Source organism: Sapajus apella, unplaced genomic scaffold (genome assembly GCF_009761245.1).
Source record: "Sapajus apella isolate SASKATOON/1434 unplaced genomic scaffold, GSC_monkey_1.0 scaffold82, whole genome shotgun sequence".
NCBI classification, from domain to species: domain Eukaryota; kingdom Metazoa; phylum Chordata; class Mammalia; order Primates; family Cebidae; genus Sapajus; species Sapajus apella.
The window spans coordinates 7,019,336-7,027,063 of NW_022437022.1; the positions used below are offsets into that span (position 1 = coordinate 7,019,336).

The following is a 7,728-nucleotide window of genomic DNA, read 5'->3' on the forward strand; positions in this document are numbered from 1 at the left end:
AGTTATATGTACTAATCTTAAAAACAGTACATTTCTGGTTTTGAAGGGATGCACACTCATGAAAAGTTTTAGAGTACAGAAAAATATGCGACAAAGAAAATTAGAAATCACCAGGAGCCCCTTAAGAGAGAACATTTTAATGTATTTTACTCATCTTTTTAAAGGATAACTGAGACTAGTTTACATAGTACACATTTTCTTACCTGCACAGGAATACCCATAGGTGTTAGAAGAGGGCATAGACAGGCTTGGTGCGGTGGCTCACGCCTTTAATCCCAGCACTTTGAGAGGCTGAGGCAGGCGGATTGCCTGAGGTCAGGAGTTTGAAACCAGTCTGGCCAACATGGCGAAACTTTGTCTCTACCAAAAATACAAAATAGCCAGGTGTGGTGGTGTGTGCCTGTAATCCCAGCTACTCGGGAGGCTGAGACAGGGGAATTGCTTGAACTAGGGAGGTGGAGGTTGCCATGAGCCGAGATTGCACCATTGCACTCCAGCCTGGACAACAGAGCTGAGGGGAAAAAAAAAAAAAAAAAGAAGGGGGCACAGAGATATAATTATAGGTTATTAGTGTTTCCAGCTAACCACCACCATCCTCCCAGATTCCATCACAAAACAACAGTCCAAGTTATTTAAAGGTCAGAGATCCAAAGATCCAGATCACCCAAGTTCTTTGGCCATAAAAGCAGGCAGCAGATGATGCTTGATACAGTTTGGCTCTGTGCCCACCCAAATCTCATGTGGAATTGTAATCCCCAATGTTGGCAGAGGGGCCTGATGGGAGGTGACTGGGTCCTGGGGGTGAATGTCCCCCTTGCTGTTCTAGTGACAGCGAGTTCTCTGGTTAAGTGTGTAGCACCAACCAGGCGCAGTGGCTCACCCCGTAATCCCAGCATTTTGGGAGGCGGAGGTGGGTGGATTACGAGGTCAAGAGATTGAGACCATCTTGGCTAACACGGTGAAACCCCATCTCTACTAAAAATACAAAAAATTAGCCAGGCGTGGTGGTATACGCCTCTGGTCCCAGCTACTTGGGAGGCTGAGGCAGGAGAATCACTTGAACCTGGGAGGCAGAGGTTGCAGTAAGCCAAGATCACACCATTGTACTCCAGCCTGGGTGACAGAGTGAGACTTTGTCTCAAAAAGAAAAAAAGTGTGTCGCACCTTCCCCTTCTCTCTTCCTCCTGCTCCAGCCATGTAGGGTGTGCCCGCTTCCTCTTCTCCTTCAGCCACGATTTTGTTCCCCAAGGCCTCCCTAGTCACGTTACCTGTACAGTCTGTGGAACCCTGAGTCAATTAAACCTCTTTTCTTTATAAATTACCCAGTCTCAGGTATTTTTTTCTTTTTGAGACAGGATCTTGCTCTGTTGCCCAGGCTGGAGTGTAGTAGCATGATCTTGGTTCACTTCAACCACCGCCTCCCGGATTCAAGTGATTCTCCTGCCTCAGATTCCTGCGTAGCTGGGAATATAGGCATGTGCCACCATACCTGGCTAATTTTTGTATTTTTAGTAGAGACAGGGTTTCATCATGTTGGCCAGGCTGGTCTCAAACTCCCGACCTCAAGTGATCTGCACGCCACAGCCTCCCAAAGTGCTGGGATTACAGGCGTGAGCCACCATGCCTGGCAGGTATTTCTTTATAGTAGTGTTAAGAATGAACAAATAGTCTATAGCTCTGTTCGTATGGAGAAAAGAAAGTCTTTTGAGATCTACTTCTCCCTCCAAATCTGGACTAAGTGCTGGAGCAGCTTGGCACCAACTGTGGTTTCAAGAGCTGGGTGAGTCTCAAGATGACAGGTGGGACACAAGAGCCACATGGCTGCAGCTGGGACAGAAGTCACAGCCAAGAGAGGAGCAGCTCAGGAGAGCCCCAGGACCACCTTCCACCAGGAGCCGCCGGGGCTGAGCCTGGGCCTGAGAACAAGGCGCGAGCAGCAGTCCTGTAGATACCGCCTGACTTGTCTTGTTTTTTAAAACGTTTGAAATTACATCATATATATTCATAATAGACAACTCCAATCTAAAAACAAAATAAAAATAAGGAAATTGAAATTGCTCATGACCCTGCAGGCATGTGGCATCAAGAGAAGCTGCCCACCGCTGGCCAGGGTGTGCCAAGGCTGAGCGCCCGCCCTGTGGGTGTTGGGAGTCTCCGTCCTATGCGGGCACAGCGACAGTACTTACTTGGAGGATCACTGGGCCGTGAGAGTACTTACTTGGAAGGTTACTGTGAGGAGCACATAAATTAATAACTGCAAAGTACTTTACTCAGCATCTGATGTGCAGTAATTGCTCAGCAATGTCACCCCCTCACATTTTGGTTAGGGGTTTTTCCAGTGTATCCATGATCACACTGTACATGGTTGATACAGTTTGGATATTTGTGTGCCCTCAAATTTCATGAAGAATTGTAATCCCCAGTGCTGAAGGTGGGGTCTAGTGGGAGGTGTCAGGCTCACGGGGGCAGAGTTCTCATGAATGGCCTGGGCCATCCCCTGGGTGATGAGTGAGCTCTGGCTCTGAGTTCATGGGATATCTGGTTGTTTAGAAGGTGTGGCACCTTCCCCCATCCCCCTTTTCCACCATGTCAAGTGCCTGTTCCTGCTCCACCTTCCTTCATGAATAAAAGCTTCCTGAGGCCTCCCCAGAAGCAGATGCTGGCACCACACTTCCTGTACAGCCTGCAGAACTGTGAGCCAATCAAACCTGCTTTCCCACATATTACCCCGTCTCAGGAATGTCTTTATAGCAGTGCGAGAGCAGACTAGTACAACTGTTTTCCTGTACTAACCACAAAACACCCTCCCTGTCACTCACCCTTAGGAATTGTTCTGGATTAGGTGCCCTTGTGGGGGACGCCCCAGCCCCTCCCTAGCCAGGACGTGCTAACCTTTACAGCCATTGCTTGGGTACTGTCGCCCCACTAGACGGCAGGCAGGGACCGGGCCAGCCCTCCGCACTCAGAGGTGCTGCCAGTCCACGTGAGCAGGAGGCGCCCCGCTCTGGGGAGGAGCTGCACTGTAGAGAAGACACACTGTGCAGTCAGGCACACAAATCTACCCAAGTTATGATAAGCACTTTCAAGTACAAGGGTCGGAGGAGAGCCGATGGTTCTAACCAGCGAGAGGCATGGAGAGGAGTCTGCAGACCGCCCAGCCCGGTGCGGGCTCCTGCTTCTTGTCCACCACCAGCATCGTCCTCGTAACCCCTCCTCAGGGTAACCGTCCAAAACTAGAGTAGGAGTTGCAGTGGCAGCAAGGACACCCCAGCTTTGCCCAAACTGCCCTGCCACTGACCCACCAGGACAAAGCTGGCTTCCCACATTCAAGTAGTTTTGGGTGGTTTTTTGGTTGTAAATAAGCTTATTTTTCTGTATTCCACCCATTCCAAGATGCATTTTCCTTCCATTTCAGTATCTTTGAGGTCAGGGTGTATCTTAGATGAGGGGCACAAACCTCCCCGGCAGCATTCTTCCCTTAGGGGAACACACCACAGTGGTCACGCTACAGTGAAGGACGTCTCAGACAACATGAGACACGGTTGCACCAGATCAACTAGTTCATTACCACTTGAAGCTTTTGTTTCATGCTTACAAAGCCCTTCTTCGTCCCAAGATTACATTGTTTTCATTTCCTTTTATATGATTTGCCTTTTTTAACCTTAAATATATGACATGTCTTCAATTTATTTTAGTGTAAGGACTAAAGAATTGGCTTTCCTAAATAGCTCTTTGTCTCGGATTTAATATGCCACCTTTATCACAGCAAAATTCCCAAATGTACTCAGCCTATTTCTTACCTATCTTCTATTACTACGTCAATCTCACAATGTATTAATTATAACTGTTTGATGCCAGTTTCATCAGTATGCAGTTACAAGAGGCAGCATTTTGTGCACATTAAAACGCCAATTAAATTAACACACACCATAGACTAAGAAATATCACAATCTCAATGATGCAAAAATGGTAGAAAATGCACAGCTCTCATCAATGCACTCCCATGTGGCAGGTGGGACAAGCCATCTTGGTCACTATTCTTCTTTAGAAGTTTCCTGATTGTTATGTTTATTTTCCCAAATAATTATTTGAGATGGGAGTCTCACTCTGTTGCCCAGGCTGGAATGCAGTGGCATGATCTCGGCTCACTGCAACCTTTGTCTCCCAGGTTCAAGCGATTCTCCTGCCTCAGCCTCCCAAGTAGCCGGAACTATAGGCAGGCACACGTTCAGCTATTTATTTTTAGATGGAGTTTTGCTCTTGTTGCCCAGGCTGCAGTGCAATGGTGTGACCTCGGCTCACTGCAACTTCTGCCTCTTGGGTTCAAGCAATTCTCCTGTCTTGGCCTCCAGAGTAGCTGGAATTACCAAGCCTGGCTAATTATTTGTATTTTTAGTAGAGACAGGGTTTCACCATGTTGGCCAGGCTAGTCTCCAACTCTTGGACCTCAGGTGATCCACCTGCTTCGGCCTCCCAAAGTCCTGGGATTACATGTGTGAGCCACTGCACCCGGCTTCCAGCTAATTTTTGTATTTTTTGGCAGAGATGGGATCTCGCCACATTGCCCTCGCTGGTCTCAAACTCCTGACCTCAAGCGATCCACCTGCCTCGGCCTACCTGAGTGCTGGGATTACAGGTGTGAGCCACCATGCCTGGCCCCAGATAATTTTTAATTTGGCAAGTCACTACCACACAAAAAAATAACGTTTTAGTTAGTATTACATTGAATTTTCAAACAAACTTACAGAAAATTATACCAAGGAGTTTTATAGTTAAAAAGTAAGTCTTTTCTTCCCCTTAGAAAGTATCCCAAAATGTACAACCTCTGCCACAGATTTCATGCCAAGAAAATTAGTATTGCTGTCTCATGGGCTAAAAAGAACACAGAGAAAGAGAAAAGCTTTCTGTAGTAACAATAAATGACATGAACCTCTGTATCTTTTGTAGAAAAGGAAAGATTCTTGCTATGGACTGAATGTTTGTGTTTCCTCCAAATCCCTAGGGTGAAATCCTAACCCCTAAGGGGATAGTCTTAGGAGGTGAGGCCTTTGGGAGGTGATGAAGTCATGGGGGTGGGGCCCTCACGAATTGGATTAGTGCCCTTATGAGAGATGTTCACCGTCTCTGCCACATCAGGACAGTGCAAGGCAGCGCCCCTCTACAAGCCCAGGAAAAGAGCCCTTCTTCAGGAGTGGGATAGGCTGGCCCTGTATCTCGGAGTTCCCAGCCTCCAGAACTGTGAGAAATAAGATTCTGTTGTTTAAGCCCCCTGTCTACATTATTTTTGTTACAGGAGCCTGACCTTAGTACAGGCTGTAGGATGTAAAGAGAAAAGTTAGCTAATTTTAAGTTCATTTACAGCTATTTCCAGTCATTATCTTTCTCATACCAAAAATCTCATGGAGATAGTTTAAACCACAAACAAGAACTGAAATTATAAGAACAAGGACATGAAGTCACATCACTTCTAAGTGATCAGGCCATGTACGTCAGTGAGAACACCCTGGGCTGGGGAGATCTGGAGGCTGTCTTTTCCCTCTGCTGCAGAAGCAGAGGCACATCAGTTACTCAATGTCATTTTCAAAGCATCTCACCTGAGCAGCAGCAACAAACTCAAATCCCTGTCTAAAAACACAGCAGAGGCTCCAGCCACAGGGAACACTGGCTTGTGAGGATACTGAGAGCCCTTGCAGGTTCCAGAGCTCCAGTGCCCACCTGTGCAGGGCCAGGCCAGGGGACACTGCCACGCAGCACCAAGTGCTCTAGCAGGGACGGGCAAGAGGCGCTCAGAGGCAGGATGAGGCCCGACACCTGACAGGTGCAGCAGGCGACAGTGACCTAGAACCTAGAGGAGATGTCCACTGAGCTGGGTCTTGAGCAGTGAGTGGCTCAAGGAAGAGGAAGAGAAACAGTGAGCCCAGCCGGGCGCGGTGGCTCACGCCTCTCATCCCAGCACTTTGGGAGGCTGAGGCGAGTGGATCATGAGGTCAAGAGATCAAGACCATCCTGGCCAACATGGTGAAATCTTATCTCTACTAACAATACAAAAATTAGCTGGGCATGGTGGTGGGCGCCTGTAGGCCCAATTACTCAGGAGGGTGAGGCAGGAGAATCACTTGAACCCAGGAGATGGAGGTTGCAGTGAGCCGAGATTGCACCACTGCACTCCGGCCTGGCAACAGAGTGAGACTCCATCTCAAAAAAATAAAACGATAAACAGTGAGCCCAATCACAGACACCCGTGGGGGACCAGATAGACAGCAGAACCCCAAATGCGGAGAAAAGGGCTCGTGGACTTGGTGTAGAATCCACAGAAGGACCTTGGGCAGGAGAGATGACCAAATTTCCTTCCAGAGCCTGCTTACATTCATGAGAGCCACAGCAGGGAAGGGAGAAGAGGAGGCAGGCAGGGCTCTCCTAGACCTGAGGAGGCCCTTAAACTGTCTAGGTAATGTGAAGGGGGTCTGGACAGCCAGGAGGACTGCAGGAAGACAGAAGCTGCCAGTGGGTGGCTGCTCAGAGGCAAGGCAGGGCAGGGAGGTGGGGAGAGTCTAGGAGCTGCAGGTGGCTGGCTGCTCAGAGGCAGGGCAGTGAGGTGGGGAGAGTTTAGGAGCTGGAGGCTACAGCTGCAGAGATGCTCACCACATCCATCAAGGCAGGCGACTTGGAGGAAAAGTGATCATCCTGCCTGTGTGGAGCTTGGCATGTCTGTGGGAAAATCTAGAGGACCCAGGAGAGAGACGTTAGCTGAGAACAAACTTCAGAGTCGCACTGGGACCCAGCACTGTCATGGCAGACAGTGCCAGGTCTTTGAACATCAACATCTAAAAGGCCAGGGGAAGAGCGGAGGGCAACAGAAGAGAGAGTGACCAGAGACTCGGGGAGAGGGTCCAGAGGAGCTGCACCACCCAGGGCTGTGCAGGAGAGAGGGAAGCCAGGCAGCCCTGATGACTGGCATGGGCCCCAGGCAGGCAGGGCAGGAGAGATGGAGAGCACGTGCTCGAAAGCCTGGATGGAGAGGGAAGAGCAGCTGGGCCACAGGGAGGTGGGGGTTAGGGAAGGAGAGAAGAATGGCTAGCTTTTTGCCTTGTTTTGGTTTTATCCATTTAATGATAGGAGAGAGACCCGCAGGTAAAACATAGCCTTGAAGAGCTGAGGAAGTGGGGAGAACGCCTAGGGAGAGACTCAGAGCCTGCCTTGTCTCCCACCACTGCCACTCAGGCAGGGCAAAAGCTGCTAAGGGCAGGAGGCCTCGAACCATTCAGCATTTCTGAGCAGTGCCCAGGTTAGCAGCGCCCAGGTCAGCAACACCTGGGCACTGCTCAGAAAGTAAACCTGATCAACAAAGCCTGGTTGTGGTGCAGCTTCCAGCTCCCCCAGCTCAGGGCCGCCCTAGGGAGCAGCAGATATGATGAGGGCTGTGGGGTGAGCCACGTCACTGTGGACATCAGGTCCCTGCCCACGGCGCGGGACACTGAAGGCCATGCAGCAGGTGCCCAGTGAAGACACGCTGAACTGAGATGAGGTGAATGAACAAGGTCTTATGAAAGTGTTGAATGCCTCCCTACTCCAGAGCTCTGCAGAACAGCTGACAGCGCCCAGCCGTGCTCCACCACTGGGATGCCAAATGGCCCTCAAGACAGGCAGCTAAGAGGGGCGTTTTCCCTTTGCAAGAGTCCTTAATGCAGGGCTTACCCAACCACAGTCAAGCCCAAAGCCCATGAAAGA

General features: G+C 49.7%; 1 long non-coding RNA gene across 1 annotated transcript in view; it reads right to left on the reverse strand.

Annotated features, from left to right (window-relative positions):
• LOC116533416 overlaps window positions 1–1,342 on the reverse strand; it is a 10,006-nt gene extending 8,664 nt beyond the window's left edge. Inside the window, exon 1 of the long non-coding RNA XR_004261289.1 lies at window positions 1,269–1,342. This is a non-coding gene — a long non-coding RNA (uncharacterized LOC116533416). The remainder of the gene's footprint in view (window positions 1–1,268) is intronic.
• Window positions 1,343–7,728: the final 6,386 nt, after the last annotated feature.